Here is a 22,241-nt window from a genome sequence, read left to right on the forward strand (position 1 = left end):
GCAAAGAAGGTTTACAAGGATGTTGCCTGGTCTGGTTAAGGTATGAAGAGAAGTTGAAGATCACTGGAAAGACGGAGGCTGAGGGGCGACCTGATAGAGGCAGATATATGGTTGATAGTTGGAGTCTTTTCCCCAGGGTGGAAAGATCAGGTGTAAGACAGGACAGTTTGAAGGCAAGAGGGGGAAAGTTTAGAGGAGACGTGCGGGGCAAGTTCTCACATAGAGAGTGGTGGGTGCCTCGAATGCGCAGCCAGTGAAGTTGACGGAAGGAGGCACGTTCCCAATATTCAAGGTTTATCTTGATAGAAACATGAACGGGAGATGAACAGAGGAATAGAAACTGCGTATGAGCATTAAGTACTTGGTTTGAATAAGAATGAGGAGTCGCCGCAGGCTTGGTGGGCCAAAGGGCCTGTTACTGTGCTGCATGGCTCTTTGTTCTTCTTTGTACATGAATGTTAAAATCACCCGTGATTATTGCAGTTTGTTTTTACAAGACCCCATTAATATTCCTGTGTCCTGTGTCGAAGATTCTGAATATTGTTAGGAGCCTATAAATGATTCCCACAAGTGATCTTTTAACTTTGTTAAATCTTATCTCTACCCAAACTGATTCTGCATCTTGATCATTTGAATCAAGTTCACCTCTCGCTACTGTACTGACATCTGTTACTAACAGCGAGAGTCCACCACCATGTCCTGTCCTCCATTTACTGTCATCCACTCACTCTCTCCCTTTTCACAAATCAATGGATGCCGTGTCCCGGGAGAGCCGTGCACATCTGAGGAGGAGGACAACCTCAGAGGGTGAACCATAACATTATTCCCCCAAACTCTCAACATAAGGATTTGTGGGACTGACATCCCATTGCTCAGAGATCAGAGAGAGAAGCAACAGGAGTCAGAGTAAAGGCAGTTTTCCTTATTCATAACTGACGCCAATAGAAATGGGCAGTGTTTTTTATACAAATACCAGTGGTGAAATTATATTGTTGAATATTCAGTTATTATAAACACAATCTCTCACAGTCTGCTCCTTACTCCAGTTCCTGTATTTTACAGTCCGGATTCCTCAGAGCCACAGACAGCAGTTTCACTACGGAATCTCCCAGTTTATTTTCATCCAGATTCAGATCGATCAGTGAGCGGTTTGTACTGAGAGAAGAGGCCAGGCCCTCGGCACAAGAATCAGTGAGATTGTTACCATGGAGACTGGAGATCAGAGAGAGAAAAATAACAGAAATCAGGGTAAATCCACAGTGTTTTTAAGAATAAGATCATTAACAATAATAATGTACAGCGCGGGACATTCGAGAAACACTACTTCAGTTGATGCAGAAGGCAAAATTTTATTGATGCTGTAAATCTGAAATGTGAATAAAATATGCTGGAAACTCTCATCAGGTCAGGCAATATCTGTGAAGAGAGAAACAGATTTAGTTTCAGTTCAATTCGGGAAACTTAGAAATTGGAAATAGCGGTGAATTAAATTGTTTTAAGTGACAGGGAGCTGGGGATGGGCGGGTGACAAGGAAAGAACAAATTGGAAGTGCCGGAGTGATTAAATGACAAAAAGGATGATGGTGAAAGGGAAGAGCACAGGATTCCCATGAAGTCACAGGGAGGGACATGGGATGGTCAGTGGCTCAGGAATGGAGTGTGTGGTGGGGTTGAAAATGATGTGAGAGAAGCCTTTCTCACATTGCCAGTGGTTCGGGTCTGGAATTACAGCCGGGAGGTGTCGTGGAGGTCGGCTGAATCCAAGCAGTCAAAAAGGAATTAGATGATTATTTGAATATAAAGAATGAGCTAGGATACGAGAAAAACGCTGGAGAATGACACAAATTCCTAATGCTAATTTGGTGAGCTGGTGCAGAGACGATGCGCCAAATGGCCTCATTGTGCACCGTAAGAATTCTGTGAAGATAATGGTTGGAAATGTATCGATATTTCAACTGGAAGTTGGTGATGTTGCAGTGTGGACAGTGTTAGTAGCCATAGTCCTCAATAAAATGTTAATACTGATAGGCAAAGGGATCTGGGTGTGCAGGTCCACAGATCACTGAAAGTGGCAATGCAGGTGGAGAAGGTAGTCAAGAAGGCATACGGCATGCTTGCCTTCATCGGCCGGGGCATTGAGTTAAAAAGTTGGCAAATCATGTTGCAGCTTTATAGAACCTTCGTTCAGCCGCACTGAGAATATAGTGTTCAATTCTGGTCACCACACTACCAGAAGGATGTGGAGGCTTTGGAGAGGGTACAGAAAAGATTTACCAGGATGTTGCCTGGTATGGAGGGCATTAGCTATGAGGAGAGGTTGGAGAAACTTGGTTTGTTCTCACTGGAGCGACGGAGGTTGAGGGGAGACCTGATATATGTCTACAAGATTATGAGAGGCATGGACAGGGTGGATAGTCGGAAGCTTTTTCACAGGTTGGAAGAGTCAATTACGAGGGGGCATAGGTTTAAGGTGCGAGGGGCAAGCTTTAAAGGAGATGTACAAGGCAGATTTTTACACAGAGTAGTGGGCGCCTGGAACTCGTTGCCGGGGGAGGTAGTAGAAGCGGATATGGTGGTGACGTTTAAGGGGCGTCTTGACAAGTACATGAATAGGATGGGAATAGAGGGATATGGTCCCCGGAAGGGGAGGGGGTATTTGTTAAGTCAGGCAGCATGGTCGGTGCAGTCTTGGAGGGCCGAAGGGCCTGTTCCTGTCCTGTAATTTTCTTTGTATTTCTCTCCAATTTGTTACATGTAGCTTCAGTGATACAACTTAATAAACGTGCGGCAATGGGAGGAGATGGGATTCCATGAACCCCACAGCCGGTAAGAGGACCAAACCCTCAAATTTAGCATCATCCTACATCACACTCTAAACACCAAACCAAATGAACGAACCAACTCCACATATAACCAAACAGGCACATTAATATCTGACATGTTCGGGGAATCCGTCCACTCAGGCAGCACAGGCAGAATCAGTGAATTGTTGCAGAGCAGGAGGAGGCCATTCGGCCTATTGTGTGTGCACTGACTCTCCGAATGAGCAACACACTCCGTGTCACCCCCTACCTTCCCCCAAAACCCTGTGCATTCCAGAGCTTAACCACTGGCTGTAGGGGAAGACCCCATTCAGGCAAATCTGGCACCAGATTTAAAGGCAGCCAGCAGCACTTTTAAAGGCTCTGATGGGAGCAGTGAGGGAGCCCTGGTTAATGAACAAAGGGCTGAAATGGCAGAAGGCAGATTAAACCCAATTCGCTGACACTTCCCTCGGAATTCTCAAGGCTATTTCGGTTTGGAGGGAGGTTCTGTTCCCTCAGGAGTGGAGGAGGAGTCATGTAACATCAACCCAAGCAAGTCTGGATAGAAACTGCCGAGGGCCAGAGCAGGCAGCACGTGGCTGCAGTGAGGCAAAAGGATCAATAACCTGATACGTTCTGACAAGGTGAGTGTTAAACTTACAGGCTGATATGTGAATAAGGATGAAAGAGAAATTGTGGAATGAACATCTCCACCCAGACACTGGCAATGTCCAGACAGCAGCATCAATCTTCAGGAACATGTCAGCCTCTCTGTGAAGGGTTCCGGTCAGTCAGAGATGACTGCTGCACTGCCGACCCTGAGTGACCATCCTGGTGGTCCCATCATGGTCAGTCTGGCAGCATCATAGGCTTGTGTGCGTCTTTGATGGGTGAGTATCAATGGAAATGTTTGTGCTTGTAGAAGAGGGCACACAATGTCAGAGAAGGAGCCAAGAGTGACAGTGTCTGGATTGAGTCATCCTTCTGTCAATGAAAGATGGAGTGCTGGAGCTGGGAGACCTGGAGGCTGGGTGGGCAATCGCTGATGGTGAGATGGGTTGTGGATCCAGAGAGAGTGACCGAGTGAATGGATGGGCACAGAAGAGACTCTGCTGCTGAGTCCATAACTTGGAGCTTGTGTGTTCATCATTGGTCACATGGAGCTCTGGGTTAGGAACAGTCAGATGTTTAACAGCATCAGGTTAAAGTCCAACAGGTTTATTTGGTAGCAAATGCCACTAGCTTTCGGAGCGCTGCCCCTTCGTCAGGTGGAGTGTAGAAATGCTCACAAACAGGGCATACAGAGACACAAACTCAATTTACAGAATAATGATTGGAATGCAGTCTTTACAGATAATCAAGTCTTAAACGTACAAACAGTGTGAATGGAGGAAGCATTAAGCACAGGTTAAAGAGATGTGTATTGTCTCCAGACAGGACAGCCAGTGAGAATTTGCAAGCCCAGACAAGCTGTGGGAGTTACAAATAGTGTGACATGAACCCAAGATCCCGGTTGAGGCCGTCCTCATGTGTGCGGAACTTGGCTATAAGAACATAAGAAATAGGAGCAGCAGTAGGCCATCTTGCCCCTCGAGCCTGCCCCGCCATTCAATAAGATCATGGCTGGTCTGATAGTGGTTTAGTTCCACTTACCCACCCGCTCTCCATAACCCTTAATTACCTTATTGATCAGAAATCTATCTACCTGTGACTTAAACATATTTAACGAGGTCGCCTACACTGCTTCAATGGGCAGAGAATTCCAGAGATTCACTACCCTCCAAGAGAAGAGGTTCCTCCTCAACTCTGTCCTAAACTGACTCCCCCTTATTTTGAGGCTGTGTCCTCTAGTTCTTGTTTCCTTTCTAAGTGGAAAGAATCTATCTGCCCCTACCCTGTCCAGCCCCTTCATTATCTTATATGTCTCTATAAGATCTCCCCTCAGCCTTCTAAACTCCAACAAGTACAGGCCCAATCTACTCAATTCTCATCATAAGCCAACCCCCTCATCTCCGGTATCAACCTGGTGAACCTTCGCTATACTCCCTCCAAGGCCAATACATCCTTCCGCAAATAAGGGGACCAAAATTGCACACAGTACTCCAGTTGCGGCCTCACCAGTACCTTGTACAATTGCAGCAAGACCTCCCTGCTTTTATACTCCATCCCTTCGCGATAAAGGCCAACATTCCATTTGCCTTCTTGGTCACCTGCTGCACCTGCAGACTGAGTTTTTGCGATTCATGCACAAGGTTCTGTTCTCTCAGTTTCTGCTCAGCGACTCTGCACTGTCGTGTCTTGTGAAGGCCGCCTTGGAGAACACTTAAGCGAATATCAGAGGCCAAATATCCGTGACCGCTGAAGTGCTCCCCAACAGGAAGAGAACACTCTTGCGATTGTTGAGCGGTGTTCAGTCATCCGTTGTCGTAGTGTCTGCACGGTTTCCCCAGTGTACCATGCCTCGGGACATTGGTACATTGGGGAAACCAAAGGGGAAACTTTAAACTAGGACTTTAACCTGGTGTTGTAAAACTTCTTACTGTGTTTAGCCCAGTCCAACGCCGGCATCTCCACATTAGGAAGAGTCTCCAGGACATGCTGAAATGTGCATTACCCTCTAACATTCTTCACTCTCTCACACAAAACAACAGCTGCGGTGAGCGGGAGACGGGCGTGCAGCTGTGAAGATGAGCAGGGTACGTCAGAGGATGAACTGTCATATTATTCCCCATGTCCTCCACCAGAGCAGATACTGTCTCACACGAGGAGCAAAGCGGTTACAATCTGGCAGCACAGGGGAGCACACACAAACCCGAGCAGCTGATGGAGGCAGGAATAGCTGAGTTCACTCACACTCTCGAGGGGACAGGTCATTGTCAGCTTCAGGGAGATGAAATGTGACTGGAGTCTTTAACAATGCAGCAGATACTGGAGCTGCAGCGTAAGGTATTTTAACATCCGGTGGAGTTTCCAAAGGCTGTGTGTATCCATACACAAAGGATGGAGGAGTCAATCCAGGCCAGCAGTGTTACCATATCTCAGGTATGAGCACAAATAGCATCCTCCACAGAGAGATTGGTGACCTTCATTGAGAGTCACATCCAGCCTATCACCCACAGGAAATACACATGAACCTGCATGTTCTCACCACCTCCATGAGCTCTGTGGAATACGGGTTGCAGGAGGGGTGGGAAAATGTGGCTGGAGTCACTGTCAGGACTTTCCAGCTGAGCAGGGAGGGTCCAGGTTGCCCTGAATGGATAGAGGAGCGGCTGCCTGCAGCATTTGGGAGCTCCTTTCAGGATGCCCCTGGTGTGGGCAGTGGGTCCTCTTCTGATCCGACTGTGACACCAGCACCTCACGAAGCTATGATGACAGAGACAACTCCAGCATCTGTGCAAAGGACCCGCAGTTGGCCGGATTCTTCAAGGACTCAGGAAATCCGAGGTCAAAGGCCACGGTCATCGAAATTCTCAAAGGAGAGGGGAATGATGCTGCCTGCAGCTCAGCGGAAAGTGCGGGGATGGGGGTGGTTGTCATGGTGGGGTTGATCCTTGGGTTTCACAGGGTTATACTTTGTTGTTACTGGTCACTTTGTTATAAAACCATAGAACCCCTACAGTGCAGAAAGAGGCCATTCGGCCCATCGAGGCTGCACCGACAACAATCCCACCCAGGCCCTATCCCCATGTATGTATTTTCAGTAAATTCAGAGATGGAGCACCACTAAAAACAATCCCTCACCATATGACTGGGTCTTTAACAGTTCACTGGGAATGGGAGATGGGAAATACAGCACTGAATGAGGTCAATACAATTCCACTGCCTTTGTTTCATGTAGTGACGGTTCCAGGCAAATTATAAAACATTCACAGAAACAGCAACAGTGCTGGAGATGGTGAAGATTTATTACACTGAATGGTTGTGTGCGTTAAGGTTCATGGAAAGCATGCCTGTATCACTGAATCTCCGTCCTCCCTGACACATATCCCATGTCCCTGGCCTGTGGTCCATGGGGTTCCTCTTCATGAAGCATCTGGTCAACATTGTATTGCATCATACTTTGGTCAAAGCTTCTCCACTCTAACTCCAGGTTGTATGGAACACACCACAACACCAGGACATTTGAGACCCTCGCTGAGTATATTGAATAGTTCCACCAGATCTATCTTTAGAATTCCTCTGGCCTGTGCAATGGTCACACAATTTGTCCTGTCACAGCTGTTTTTTCTCTCTTCTGTGAATGTGTTTGGGTTACACACAGGCACAATTACCCACCCCTACAGTGGGTAGCGCTTGTCTTTATTAATTCTTTCATGGGATGATGGTATCACTGGCAATGCAAAGACTTGCAGCCCATCCCCAATTGCCCTTGAGAAGGAGGTGGTGAGCCATCTTCTTAAATTCTGCAGAGCATCTGGTACAACACCACGAGGAGGCGACATCCGGGATTATGATCCCGCATCAGTGGTGGAAAAGCAATATATTCCAAGTCAGAATGGTGTGTGGTTTGGAAAGAAATCTGAAGCTGGTTGATGTTCCATCCTTCTGATCTCCTTGCCCATCTCGGTGATGGAGAGTGCCTGTTTGGATGATGCTGTCTCAGAAACCTTGGTGAGCTGCTACATTCCACCTTGTATGTGGTAAAATACTGCCACTGTGCGTCAGTGGAAGAGACAGTCAATGTTTAGTTTGGTGAATGGCCAGCTGATCCAGTGGGCTCCTTTTCCTCAGTGTTTTTGAAGCTGCAGTCAATCCAGCAAGATGAGCGGATTCCATCACACTGCTGACTTGTGCCTTGGAGATGGTGGGAAAAATTTCGGAGACAGGAGGCGAGTTCCTCATCTCCGAATTCCCAGACTGTGATCTACCCTTGGAGCCATAGTGTTTACAGTTCAGTGTCTGTTCAATGGTCCCAGTGTGCCCCCACCACTCAGGATGTTGATGGTCGAGGATTCAGCAATGGTGCTGCCATTCAATGTAAAGGGAATATGGTTAGATTCCCGTCTGTTGGAGATGGTCCTTGCCTGGCATTTGTGTAGTGAAACATTACTTGCCATTTATCAGGTTAAGCCTGAACGTTCTTCAGACCTTAAGACGCCAGCTGTGTCGAAGAGTCATCCAGATTCGAAGGGTTAGCTGTTCTCTCTCCACAGAAGCGGTCAGACATGCGGAGCCTTTCCAGCATTTTCTGTTTTGTTCAGGTCTTGCTGTTTATGGACATGGACTGCTTCAGTCTCTGAGGAATTGTTACAGTACTGAGCATTGTGCAATCATTCGTGAGCATCCTCACTTCTGACATTATAATGGAAGGCAGGACATTGATAAAGCAATTGAAGGTGGTTGGGATTTGGACATCACCCTGAGGAATTCCTGCAGTGACGTTCATGAGGCACTGGAAGGATGACATTTTTCTGATGATCAAGAGCAGACTGATGGAGCAGCAATTCATCAGATTGGATTTGCCCTGTTTTTTACCACATTGTCCAGTAGATCGAGTGTTGTCGCTGTACTGGAACAGCTTGGCTAGGGGATTGGCTAGTTATGGAGCACAAGTCTTCAGTGCAATTGCTGGGGTACTGCCAGGCTGACAGATTTTGCAGTATGCAGTGCCTTCAGTCATTTCTTTACCTCACATGCAGTGAATCAAATTGTCATCTGTAATGTTGGGGACCTCAGGAGGAGGCTGAGATTAATCATTCTACTCAGCACTTCTGGCTGAAGATGGCACTGATGCTCTGGGTTCCCTCATCAGTAATGATGGAATTCTTGTGGCATGTTTATAGAATCATAGAATTCCCACAGTGTAGAAGGAGGCCCTTTGGCCCATCGAGTCTTCACCAATTCTTTGAAAGAATATCATATCCAGGCCCTATCTCTGTAACTCCACATATATGGCTCACTCAGCCCCCTAACCTACACACCCTGAGACACCAAGGGACAACTTAGTATAGCCAATCAACTGAACCTGCACATCTTTGGACTGTGGGAGAAAATTGGAGTACCCAGAGGAAACCCACACAGACACTGGGAGAACGTGCAAACTCTACACATAAAGTCACCCAAGGCCGGAATTGAACCCTGGTCCCTGGCGCTGTGAGGCAGCAGTGCTAACCACTGTGCCACCTTGTCGCCTAATGTAACCGGCATGTCCAACATTTTGTGGCATGTCTAACACTATTTATGACTGGATATGGCAAGACAGCAGATCTCTGATTTGATCCATTGGTTTTGGTGTGATTGAGCTCGGTCTATCATATGCTGCGTCTTCTCTGTGGTCTGGTGGCCGTGTGCTGGAGCTTCATATCTCATCTTCAGATAAACCCAAGTCTCATTTGGTAGTATATGCAAAGAAAATTAGTCGTAGTAACACAGTACTGGTTGCTGGGGAAAGCCACTGTCAGCTTCCTATAAATGAAAAGGTACAGTTCACCTCTCCTGCCTGTTTCCTGTCACTAAGATAACTTCATATCCAGGCTGCCTTTGCCTCTTGTATTTCATGGTCTCCAACTTTGCTCCCAAGCTTATTTTGTGTCTACTAATAGCGGATACTGTTTCTAATAACACTAATACAGATTAATGTTCAGCAGGAAAAAGAGCTGGATCTATTTTTGTGTCAGAAACTTAGCATGAGTGGTGAACTGATTCAAGTTACGATATTAAATCTCATGCAAGTTGATCTTTCTCTGCACCCCAGCTGTGACTGTGACACTGCATTCTGGACTCTTTCCTTACCTTCCCTATGTACGGTATGCTTTGGCACTAATAAATGTGACAACAAAAAATCAAATATCAAATCCTTTCTGTTGAATGGAAAAGGCAATCGTCAGCATTGAAACAATTGAACAATTAACTCCCACTGGTTTGCCGACTGGGGGAAACCACTTTTACACCTCTCAAAATGTATATTTTGTTTAATTGTCCATGGGATATGGGTGTCGCTGGCTAGACCAGCATTTATTTCCCCCTGCTAATGGCTCCTAGAGGAGATTATGACCATATCCTGTGAACAAGCAAGTCATTTTTAAACATGTCCCACATTCTGGTCTCATTTCCTGATCATCAGAATTACCCTCCTGAATCTCACTGACCCTGCGAAGTTTCCAAAAATTCAAATCTTAGAATCCCTACAGCACAGAAAGAGGCCATGTGGCCGATCGAGTCTGCACCGACCACAATCCCACCCAGGCCCTACCCCCATATCCCTGCATATTTACCCCCTAATCCCTCTAACCTACGCATCCCAGGACACCAAGGGCAATTTTAGCTTGACCAATCAACCTAACCCGCACGTCTTTGGACTGTGGGAGGAAACCGGACCACCCGGAGGAAACCCACGCAGACACGAGGAGAATGTGCAAACTCCACACAGACAATGACCCAAGCCGGGAATCGAACACAGGTCCCTGGAGCTGTGAAGCAGCAGTGCTAACCACTGTGCTACAGTGCCGCCAGCAGAAAAATAATTTCTGCTGTTACATAAATCCAGGATTTAATGAGAATTGTACATTTTACTGAGAGTTAAATGATAAAGCTGTGAGAGTGGATCCCTCGGGATTCCCTGTGCTTCTTCACTACTGACATGATAACATCTGCATAATATCGCAGGGCGAGTTAAAGTTTGAAACTGTGCTAACTGTTTCTTTAAGGTCCATCCCCTAGATTTGATACAACCAGGAAAGATTATTCTCCCATTTGAAAGCTGAAATGTTTCTGTTTAATTAGTTTATAGGGGAGTCTCCCGCTACATTCCACAGTAAACAGGCTCCACATTTTCTGCAGGTATGGCTAGTGTTCTGTCTCCGGGAATTACCGGGAGTTCCCTCTTCCCGGTAGATCCTCACATAGGAAAAGGGTATCCGAAAATCCTGTTTCATATCACTGACAGTTTGACTGGAGATTTTCCAGCAGCAGGTTTCCTCATTCAGGAAATTCAGGTTTCCTTGGCTCAGATGTAAGCTCTGCAGTCCTGCCACATTTAGTTGTGAATGATAGTGGATGATGAAACAACAGAAGGAGGAGGCTCCACAAATATCCCAGCCTCATGATGGAGGAGACTCGCACATCAGTGCAAAAGATATGGCTCAAATATTAGTAACTAACTTCAGTGGCTGAACCATCCAGAGGGCCACAACATCACTGATATCAGCACATTCCATTCACTCCACATGATGTCAAGAAATACCTAAAGATAATGGATACTGCAAAGACCACAGATCTTGACAATATTCGAGTAACTGTACTGAAGATTACTGCTCCAGAAGTTGCTCTGTTCCTCGCCAAGCTGTTCCAGTTGAGCTACAACACTGATGTTTACCCAAAATAGTGGGAAATTGTCCAGATATGACCGCAAACAAAAAGGAGAGGACAAATCCAATCTGTCCATTTACCACCCCATCAGTCTACTCTCGATCATCAGCACAGTAATGGAAGGCTAACAAGACTAACAAGTGACACTTAATTAGCAATGACCTGCTATCTGACTTGAAGCTTGTGCTTACTCAGGGACACTCAGCCCCCTACCTCATTACAGCCTTGGTGCAAACACGGAAAACAGAGCTGAACTCAGGATGAGAGAGGAAGCGTGTCTGCCTTTGACATCAAGGCACCATATGGCTACATGTAGCAAAAATGGGCCAGAGGAAAACTGAAGTGAATAGAAATGAGAAATGGGCAGCACGGGAGCATAGTGGTTAGCACTGCTACTTCACAGCTCCAGGGACCTGGGTTCGATTCCCGGCTCGGGTCACTGTCTGTCCGGAGTTTGCACATTCTCCTTGTGTCTGCGTGGGTTTCCTCCGGGTACTCCGGTTTCCTCCCACAGTCCAAAGATGTGCGGGTTAGTTTGATTGGCTATGCTAAAAAAATTGCCCCTTAGTGTCCCGAAATGCGTAGATTAGAGGGATTAGTGGGTAAATATGTAAGGATATGGAGTTGGGCCTGGGTGGGATTGTGGTCAGTGCAGACTCGATGGGCCGAGTGGCCTCTTTCTGCACTGTAGGGTTCCTATGATTTATTTCTATGAAAACTATCTGCCAAATAGAGTAATAGAAGGACAAGGGCAGCAGATGGATGGAAACATCATCGCCTGGAAGTTCCCTTCCAAAATAAACACCATCCTGACTTGGAAATATAGCATCGTTCCTTCACAGTGACTGGGTCAAAATCCTGGAACTCTCTTTCTCACAGCACTGTGGTTGCACCTACACCACAGGAGTGCCGAAATGCAATTGCAGATATATAATTGTGAGCATAGTTGCTTTCCAAGCAGTTGATACAGGTTTAATTCCCAGCTATCTCAGTTTATTGGAGTGGGTGACGAGAGGGTCATCTCATCTCCAGGAAATCACAGTAGGAATTTCTCAGGGGAGTGCCCTCGGCCCAACCATCTTCAGCTGCTTCATCAATTACACTTCCTCCATCATCAGGTCAGAAGTGGAGATGTTTGCTGATGTCTGCACAACGTTCAGCACCATCCTCAACTCCGCAAGACAGTGATGAAGGACCTGTCCATATTTAGCAAGGCTTGAACAAGGGAAGGTCTGAGAACTCCCAGGCGGTGACTATTTCCACCAAGAGAGAATACATTCATTTCCCTTCACATTCAATGGGATTATCATCCCCATGAATCCCCAACTGTCAACACCTTGGGTGTTACCATTGATCAGAAACAGATTAGCCAGATCAATACTGTGGCTGTAACAGAAGGTTAAAGGCCAGGATTTCTGCACAGAGTAACTCACCTCCTGACTTCCCAAAACATTTCCACCATCGACAAGACACGTCAGGAATTTGATTGAATACCATCCACTTGTCTGCATGAGCGCAGCTCAAGATTCAGGAAGCTCGCCACCATCCAGGATAACTCTGCTTGTTGACTGGTTCTCCACCCATCACCTTCAACATTCATTCCATCCACCACAGAGGTACAGAGCTGGCAGTGTGTACCATCTACAAGATGCAGTGCAACAACTCCCAATGGCTCGTTACACAGCACTTTCCAATCTTGTGATTTCTATCCCGAGAAGGACAAGCAGATAAATGGAAACATCTCCACCTGGAATTTCCCTTCAAGTTACACATCATCCTGACTTGGAAATATATCGCTGTTCCTTCACAGTGACTGGGTCAAAGTCCTGGGATTCTCTTTTTCACAGCACAGTGGGTGCACCTACACCACAGGAGTCCCTAAATGCAATGATGGTGATATAATAGCGAGCATAGTTGCTTTCCAAGCAGTTGATACAGGTTTAATTCCCAGCTATCTCAGTTTGTTGGAGTGGATGAAGAGAAGGCCAGGAGTTAGTAACCACAATCGAAAAGAGTGGGTCAATCCAATTTAGTCAAGTCTGCAGCTCCAGCCTGGAGCAGTAGTGTTAAACTTAGCTGAGGGTCGGAGGGTCAGTTGATCATTCAGCTACTCTGAGCCGGCCCACGCTGAGTTCAAAAGGGAAATGGTCAATCTAATAGCGACACAGAGGAAACTAAATTCATTGGTTGGTTAAAAACATGGCGTTTTCGACTGGCTTTATGTTGCTGTGAATTGGAGGAAGCAACAGAAAGGGTCAATGATGGTTCTGCTGTTGATGTGGTGTACATGGATATTCAAAAAGCATCTGATGCAGTGACACAACAGACTTGAGGCATAAGCTCATAAAATAAATGGGAAAGTAGCAACGTGGATTCAAAATTGGATGAACAAAGAGTAATGGATATTTTTAAGGCTGGAGGATGTCGGTAATGGAGAACCCTAGCGGTTGGTATTGGGATGCTTGCTTTTCCCTGATATAGATGAATGATCTGGGTGTTTGGGCGGGACGGTACCACAGTGGTTAGCACTGCTGCTTCACGGCTCCAGGGACCTGGGTTCGTTTCCCGGCTTGGGTCACTGTGTGGAGTTTGCACATTCTCCTCGTGTCTGCGTGGGTTTCCTCCGGGTGCTCCGGTTTCCTCCCAGTCTAAAGATGTGCAGGTTAGGTTGATTGGCCATGCTAAAATTGCTCGTTAGTGTCCGGAGATGTGTAGGTTTGAGGGATTAGAGGGTAAAATATGTAGGGATATGGGGGTAGGGCCTGAGGTGGGATTGTGGTCAGTGCAGACTCGATGGGCCGAATGGCCTCTTCCTGCACTGTCGGGTTTCTATGGTTTGCTGTCTCGAGGAAAATTTCAAAGTTTGAGGCATTGTAAACTGTGAGAAGAGCTTGGGACTGATAAACAGACCATGGTGGAGTGTACAGACAGGTGGCAGATTAAGTTCAATGCAGAGACGGGTGAGGTGATACTTTCAGGAAACATGCACATGAGGAAGCAATATAAAATAATCGGTAGAATTGTTAACGTATTGCAGGATCAGAGGGACTGAACATACATGTGCATCGATCATTGCCGTTGGCAGGGCAAGTGTAGGTAGCAATTAATAAAGAATACAGCATCTTGGGCTTACTGTTATATAATAATTTGTGTTTGTGGGCATTACACAGTAATTCATGAGTTTAAGTTTAATTTGTGTTGCTGTGCTTGTGAGCTCAGAAAGGGCCAAAACTTTAATTTCACTTCATGTTAAACAAAGCTACCCGCCTGCGGGTTTTTGGTTTCAATTTAAACTGTCCCTACATTTTAATTTAAGGTTTACGACGTTGTAAGAGTTATGGAGGTTTAAAAGAATGGTTCCTTCTATTCAGAGGCCCACAATGAATGATAGAAGCACTGAGTTTCAGTTACAACCAGTTAATCCAAGAAGCAAGACGGAGTTCACAGAGGCTGCCAGTAGAGGCAGCGCAATGCAGGGATTCAGAAAGCAACCCGAACTGATGATGTCACCAGTGATCACGTGACTTATAAAGGGACATTGTCCCAATATAACACACACCGACTGTAATACATAACAGAGGGAGAGCTCAGTAAAATAATCCTGACCATAATTAAACACAAACTGTAAGCTGTACCGAACAAGAGAAACTAATTTCTGTATAGCATCATACAGAATCAGATGGTTTCTGTTGGGAGACGGAATGATCCTTTTTCAGATTTTGGAGGGAGGCCTTTACAGCTCTAATCATTTAAAATTCATCCCAATAATGTTTTTATTCATTCAAGGAATGTGGGCATCGCTGGTTATGCCAACATTTATTGCCCACGCCTATTCCACGAGAATCTGCCTTCTTGAAATGATGTAGTTTTATCAGAGAATCTAGATCTATTACAGGTTCAGACGGAGGCCAATCGGCCCATCATATCTGCATCTGCTCTCAAATGAGCATTATTACTTTGTGCCATTCTCCCACACTTTGTGACCATTGGACATTGTTTCTCTCTTGACGTCCTCGAATGAACATGCCTCTGTTTTATTAGAACAAAGGAAATGGCTTCTCAACAATGAAAATATCCGCTATGAGACCAAACAGTTACCTCAACTCCTGACACTTGTGCAGAATGGGTCCCAGCCGCTGGAACCCTTCACACAGAATGTCGCATCCCCATAGATCGAGGTGTTTTATTGTATCACAGTGTCCAATGACATGAGACAGGACCGCACAGTCAATCGGGGTCAGTCGCAATCCGCTAAATGAAAGTGTTTTCTCAGATCCCACTGTGTTCCGAGCCAGTGCTTTATTCTGAGACTCAAACAGGGAGTGGAATGTGTTCAGGAGCTTCCTCCTCCCAGTTTTAGTCTCTGCGTCTCCAATCTGCCCTTCAACCTTCTCCTTCACCCAGTCAATCACTCGGCAGGTTGTTTGATGAAGAAATGGACCCAGAAACTCCACCAGGGGTCGAGCTGACTGTGGGGAGGACAGACAAGCAACAAAACGGAGAAATATCTCAAATCGCCCATCTTCCTTGCTGTGGGCTTCACTGAGGAGTTTCCCGATCTCCCCGGGATCTGGAGTCAGGAATTGTGAGAGTGCAGCTGCAAACTCTTGGATGGTGAGGTGTGGGAATGTGTAAACCACACTCTGGGCAGAATCATCTTTCTCGAAAAGTTCCATCAGGAACCCAGACAGGAACTGGGAAGGTTGTAGATTGTACTCAATCAAATCTCCATTTCTAAACACAATCTTCTTCTTGGAGACTCCTGTGAAGGCCATCTCACCAAGCTTCAGTAACACATCACGGGGGTTTTCAATCTCTCGGCCATGGTTTTTCAGAATGTTGTAGATATAGTAGTAATATAATTGGGTGATAGTCTTGGGAGCTTGCTGCCGTTTCCTTTCTCTTTGTGTAAAGAAGGAACCCAGTGACAGACCGAGGATCCAGCAGTGGGAAGGGTCGTAACACATGGTGTACAGGATCTCGTTCTCCTCCACGTGTTTGAAAAGAGCTGCTGCCACCGTCTGATCTTCAAAAAACTTGTTGAAATATTCCTTCCGTTCATCACCAACAAATCCCAGGATTTCAGCCCGGACACTGATGTCAGCCTTTTCCAATAAATGTAATGCAATGGGGCGGCTGGTCACTAGCACTGAACATCCTGGGAGCAGCTTGTGCTGTATTAAACTGTACACAATGTCAGACACTTCACACCAGCATTCAGGATCTGTGCACATGGACTGAGGTTCTGTATGTCTCCGACTATCAGCAAAATCAATCCTGTCCCTGAATTCATCCAAACCATCGAATATAAACAGCAATCACTCTGGGTTCTTCCAGAGCTCTCCCAGAATATTCCCAAAGTAGGGATATTGATCCAATATCAGATTCTTCAGGTTTATTCTACAGTTAATAGTGTTCATTTCCCGAAATTTAAAATTGAAAACAAATTGAAAGTGTGGGTATATTTTCCCAGTGGCCCATTCATAAACAATCTTTTGTACCATTGTTGTTTTTTCCAATTCCCGGCACTCCGCTCACTGCTGCTGAATTCCCAGATATGGATTTTCTCTGGGAAAAGCTGCTCTGAAACAATTGATCAGTTCGGATTTTTTCCAGTTCTCTCCGGAGATGTTCCTCTCTCCATTCTTCATGGTCTCGGCCTCTTGCCAGCAGTTCATGTTCGACAAGTGTCCGATCTCGAACAGTAGAAATAACCGTGAGCTCAGCGTATCGATCAGCCAGCTGGAAAATCTTAACCTTCTCCTTTATGAGGATAGTGTTCACTCTCAGTGTTTCAGTTTGTACCCGGAGTCTCTCCTTGTGTTTCTGTTGGAGATCATCAATTAGAACAGAGAGAAAATGTTAGTTGCATTAAGACCCTGTCTTTGCTGATTTGAGAGATTTATTTTACAGTGTGAGTCAAGGTTTGAGTAGGATATAAAATTTAATTATTGAAAACCTCATTTGACAATGATTAATTTCCACTTAAAGTTTCAGGTCGTCACTTACTTCCAATATTTCCATCACATGTTGGGGGAGATTCTCCCGAAAAGGAATCGCGGTGTCGAATTTGTGTAAAAACTGGAGTAAATCATGCTGGACTTTTCAGCAGGAGTTTCAAAATGAATCTCCCACAATCTCTGCAGAGCAGATTGCACGAGCGTGAATCAGGTTGAAAATCAGTGGGTGGGGCCTATTGCGGCTGGAGGGGCCGGCAGCATTGCACTGAGCGGCCACTGTGCGTGCGATGATCTGTCAGTGCAGAGATCGGCGCATGCGTAGTGGCCCCACAATGCCGGCGGCCAGCACTTCTCCCCCTCCTACACAGTCCCAACGCCCCCTCCCCCCACCCCAACGGACTGACCCCGCCGTAATCTTGACACTCCCCCCAGAAGGCTGATCCCCTCTACCCACCCTGATGGCCAGCCCCAATCGCTGTCCTCCCTCCCTCCGTCACTCAGCCCGAATGCAGAGTGGAAGCGGGACTCCCCACCTCCACAGGCCTGATCCCCATTAGGTCCTGTACTCTTGGCACTGCTCAATGCCCAGTTGGCAGTGCCAAGGTGTCCTGGACATTAGCACTTTGCCCCTTTGGAAGTTCCAGGGGCCCAGGCTGGCAATGCCCAGGGTACCCCAGCCACCTCCAACCTCCTGGCTGCCTCGATGACATCCCCTTCACTCCAGCGGGGTCTGGTCGCCAGCTCCCTGCAAATGGGAAGTTGTACAAAACCCCGTTGGAGTGAACCACTCCTGACGTGAGGGGGTGGCGGGGCGAGAGGCTCGTGGGCCCGGAAATTTCAGTGCTGGGCCCGCTAATGACTTTTAAGCAGATTCAAATGTGCATTGTAATAATTTATACAGCTCCGCGCGGATCTCTGGCACGGAGCTGACGGCGCCCGAAATCCAGCTGCCGGAGACGCAGGCAGGCTATGACCCCCAGCGGGGAGCCTGCGAAACGGCTCTGCACCAGTCTCCTGGTCTGCTGCACTACCAAAGCAACACAGCCGGCCTGGGAGAATCGCCCCCATTGATTTTACAAAGGTGATGTTTTAACTCTGATGGTTAATACTTTCCTCCCTGCCCTTATTATAGACATCTCATTGGTAGATCTTGACTATATAGCAGTCCACATAGTTTGTGAACTGGTCAGAGCTCCCAATCTGCTGCAGAAATGGTAAGTGGGATATTAGACACTGCGTAGGAGCGGGAGAGACTGTAATTGTTCAGGAGTCTCACTGTTACTGTGCGTAAACTTCAGTAGGTTCTCTGTCATATTGTGTGCAATGGAAAAGCAACAGTTTTGAATATGGAAAGTTCTGCTATTCTATCAGGCTGTTACCACATTAAGTGAGTTATTGCGGAGCCGTTTGGATCAGTTGGGTCGACGCTTTATGTGGTTTATGTTATAACAACAGCCTGGAGATCGATCCCTGTTCTTTCTAAGGTGAATTCAGGACCTCACTCGTTGCCCTGCCCATGGTGGAGATATAACCTGCCTTTCGACAGAGAACCAAAAAAAAACCCTTCCCCTATAAAACACTTTTATAGTGTTTCAGTAATCACTAATTATATTTCAGGGGTTGTACACGTAGATTCAACAATTCTGCTTTGATAACAGTCGTGCCATGACAGCAACAAGAAAGAGAACATCAAGCCACTTTACGAAGTGTAATATGAAAGCAGACAGCATTCAAAGTTCATTTGAACTGTTTTCCAATAATTATGTTTAGATTAATTCTGTCTCTTGTTTCTTTATAACGCAAAAATTTCACTTTCTTAGTTCTGACACTGACTTCAAACATAACCTCTGAATTAAAGGATTGCTGAGTGGAACAGTGTGCTCTCTTTCACTGCTATTCAGAAACAACCAGTAGTTTGGCATCAAGCCCAGATATTCTCTTTTCCTCAGATTTCTGCTTCAGATCAATGTTCAATTGTGTCAACATCAGCAGTTAGTTTTATTTATCAAATATTTTCTGACGGCAAATTCTGTTCCATGAAATGGTAAAGTTCAATATTTATCATTTCATCACCCCCCCTCCCCTCCCCCCCCCCCGGACCAAGCGTTTAGCTCTACATGGGGTAAATCGGAGCGAGCAACCTACACGCTTATCAGCCTGATGTATATTGTCTGGTGGATGATGCAAGGGAAAATATAAGATATTCTTTTTGATCACTGGGAAAAGGGAGAGACGACGAGATATTCACAACTCACATTCTACAGTAAATAGATTGTGCTGCAGTTTATTGAGAAATTGAGTCGACCAGTGGATTTGGGAATCCGGTGGGCATTTTCATTCTAGACTAATACGATTCCTCACACAAGGTCACTGTGAGACAGTGTTGTTGAATAAGTGGAAATGAGAAAGTCTGGATTTGGAATTGTCATCAATGTAATGATTAAAACTGAAGTGATTAAAAGATGTGGTTCAGTTTGAAGATATGTTACAAACGAGCTTCCCTGAGAATTAGTCCGACACACATTACTCTGAACGATCCGCATTCATGAGGTGAACGAGATTGAACAAGCTCGGAGCAATAGTAGAGTATTAGGTGTACAGTAAATTTGCCAATGAAAATAATAGGATGATTAACGCCGTAGAAAACAATCATATGAAAAAATATGCATATGAGTGAGTGTAGTGAGAACACATGGGCAAACAGTGTTCCATTCAGGTAAATGTGTCTCAAATGTAGTTGTCGAGGCAATGTTGAATAGGGGCATCATTTATCGGGAATAATACAGAGACAGAGTGGGAGGGGAAAAGAGCTTGGTGTTACTGGGGGCAGCACAGTGGTTAGCAATTCTGTTTCTCAGCGCCAGGGACCCGGGTTCAATTCTGGTGCTCAGATGACTCTTTGTGGAATCTGCAGTTCTCCCCGTATCTGTGTGGGCTTCCTCCGGGTACTTCAGTTTCCTTCCACAGTCCAAAGGTGTGCAGGCTTGGTTGATTGGCCATGGACAAATGTTTGCATACATCGGGCAGTTGTTTTACTTTGCATTCTGTAAAAACATATGTTCCTTTTCGATCTGGCTTCCCGAGTCATTACATTAAGCTAGCATTTATTGTCCATCCCTAATTCTCGTGAAAATGTGCTTGTCAGCTGCCTTCTGGAGCCGCTGCAGTCCACGTGGTGCAGTTACACTCACAATACTGATCCGGAGAGAGTTACAGGGTTCTGATCCAGTGACAATGATAGGTTTAAGGTACGGGATCAGAGGAGAGCTGGCTGGATGGTTACGGAACTGGCTGGGCCAGAGAAGACAGGGGGTAGCAGTAGAGGGGTGCTTTTTTGAATGGAAGTCTGGGACTAGCGATATTCCACAGGGATCAGATCTGGGACCTTTGTTATTCATAGTACATATCAATGATTTGGAAGATAATGTAGCTGGCCTGATTAGTAAGTTCACAGAGGACACAAAAATTGGTGGAGTTGAGGATAGTGAAGAGGATTTTCAGAGGATACAGCAAAATATAGTCCTGTTGGGAGACTTGGGTGGAGAAATGGCAGATGGAGTTTAATCCGGATAAGTAAGAGATAATGCATTTTGGAAGGTCCAATGCATGCCGGAATTATACAGTAAATGGTAGAACCTTTGGAATACTGACAGGCAGAGAGATCTCGGTTTACATGTCCACCGATCACTAAAGGTGGCAAAGCAGAGGAATAAGGTAGTCAATAAAGGGTATTGCATGCTCGTCTTTATTTTTCGGGACATTGAGTATAAAAATTGACAGGTTATGCTGCAGCTGTACAGAAACTTAGGCCTCATTTAGAATATTGTGTACAATTCTGGTTGCCACACTACCAGAAGGATGTGGATGCTTTGGAGAGGGTACAGAAGAGGTTGACCAGGATGTCGACTGGTCAGGAGGGTTTTAGTTATGAGGAGAGGTTGGCTAAATTCGGTTTCTCCTCACTGGAACGACGGAGGTTGAGCGGTGGCCTGATTGAGGTTTACAAGATTATGAGTGGCATGGACAGAGTACATAGTCAGATGCTCTTTCCTAGGGTAGAAATATCAAGTACGAGGGGACATAGGTTTAAGGTGCGTGGGGAGAAGCTTAGAGCAGATGTGCGAGACAAGTTTTTTACACAGAGGGTGGTGAATGTCTGGGACGTGCTGTCTGGGGAGGTGGTAGGAACAGGTACAATAGCAGCATTTAAGGGGTAACTAGATGAATACATGAATTGGATGGGAATGGAAGGATACGGACTCCCTATGTGCATACGGTTTCAGTTTAAGCAGGCATCATGATTGACGCAGGCTTGGAGAGCCAAAGATGCCTGTTCCTGTGCTGGACTTTACTTTGTTCTTTGATTTTGAACGGACAGAGATATTTCCAAGTCGGAATGGTAAGTGACTTGCAGGAAAACATAGTGGTGTGCCCCTGTGACTGCTGCCCTTGATCTTCTGGATGGCAGCAGCCATGAGTTTGGAAAGTGCTATCTCAGCAGCCTTGCTGTGTTCGGCAGTGCATCTTGTCGATGGTAAACACTGCTGCCATTTTTCGTCGGTGCTGGAGGCGATAATTTTTGTGGGTGGGTATTAATCAAATAGTCTACTTTAAACTGGTATGTGAGGAATTCCACGCGTGTCGTTGAGCTGCACTTACCCAGGTGAGGGCAGAGAATTCCATCACACTTCTGACTTGTGCTTGTGGATGGTGGTAGGTTTTCGGGGAGTAAGAGATGACTTTCACACTGTAGAATTCTTAGCAGTTGACCTGTTCTTGTAGTCACACTATTTATATATCGAGTCCAGTTCAGTTTCTGGTTAATGGTAACCCTCAGGTTGTTGATAGTGGGGGATACAGCAAACAGTGATGCCATCGATTGTCAAGGGGTGGTGGTTGAATCCACTCTTGTTGGAGATAGTTATAGCTTGGTACGTGTGTGGTGTGAAATTTTCATGCAACCTTGTCAGATCAAACCTAGACTTTGCTGCATTTGGAGCTGAACTGCTTCAGTATCTGAGGAGTCATGAATGTTATGGAACATTGTACAGTCAACAGTGGACTGGGTTTGGCTTAATGAGCCATCTGGATTTTGCTACTCACTAATTTGATATGTTTACAGTGGGAATGATTTCTCAGGTGCAGCGAACCCTTTACATCTGGCTCA

At 45.9% G+C, this 22,241-nt stretch overlaps 1 pseudogene; it reads right to left on the reverse strand.

Annotated features, from left to right (window-relative positions):
- Positions 1 to 21,757, reverse strand: part of LOC144487076 (uncharacterized) — a 39,077-nt pseudogene extending 17,320 nt beyond the window's left edge.
- Positions 21,758 to 22,241: the final 484 nt, after the last annotated feature.

This window comes from Mustelus asterias, unplaced genomic scaffold, assembly GCF_964213995.1.
Source record: "Mustelus asterias unplaced genomic scaffold, sMusAst1.hap1.1 HAP1_SCAFFOLD_583, whole genome shotgun sequence".
Classification (NCBI taxonomy): domain Eukaryota; kingdom Metazoa; phylum Chordata; class Chondrichthyes; order Carcharhiniformes; family Triakidae; genus Mustelus; species Mustelus asterias.